The sequence below is a fragment of the Orycteropus afer genome, unplaced genomic scaffold (assembly GCF_000298275.1).
Source record: "Orycteropus afer afer isolate SDZICR_OR568_19922 unplaced genomic scaffold, OryAfe1.0 scaffold00116, whole genome shotgun sequence".
Lineage (NCBI taxonomy): Eukaryota > Metazoa > Chordata > Mammalia > Tubulidentata > Orycteropodidae > Orycteropus > Orycteropus afer.
In genome coordinates, this window is record NW_006921703.1 from 2743835 (window position 1) to 2744416 (window position 582).

The following is a 582-nucleotide window of genomic DNA, read 5'->3' on the forward strand; positions in this document are numbered from 1 at the left end:
CTCTAGGGACTGGTTGAAAGCCCCTCAGCCTTGGGCTTCAGCTCTTTCTCCAGCTCCTGGCCCACTGAAGCTTAGGCTTTTCTTCACTCAGACAGCTACTGGCTGCTGAGGCTGCTAAGCCCAAGGTTGACAAGTAAAAAGGCACAGTCCCAATATTACCAAATCACACAGCAGGCTATTAATTCAAGTCCACTGTAAGTCCCAAGGTCGGCAGAGCATGGCAGGCTGCTGCACAATGACAGGGCTCCATGCAGGGTTCAAGGTGACATAAGTTAGAGACCATTCCCAAGGCTTCTTCTTATATACAGGAAGCAGACCACACCCCAAAGGCAGCTACTCAGCTGCTTGTGGTAGATTCCACCATGGAGTTGAGTGCCAGTCTCATCATGGGGAATACCTACCACCAGCTGCCCAGCCACTCAACCAGGCCCAGCCAACTTGACAAACAAACATAACTACCACATCATGAGACAAAGTGTATGTGAACTGCTGCATGGAAAGTGAATTTGCTCTGTAAATTTTCACCCAAATCACAATTAAAAAAAAAAGATTTACAGCCTCTGAAACCAAATGAGGGTCACT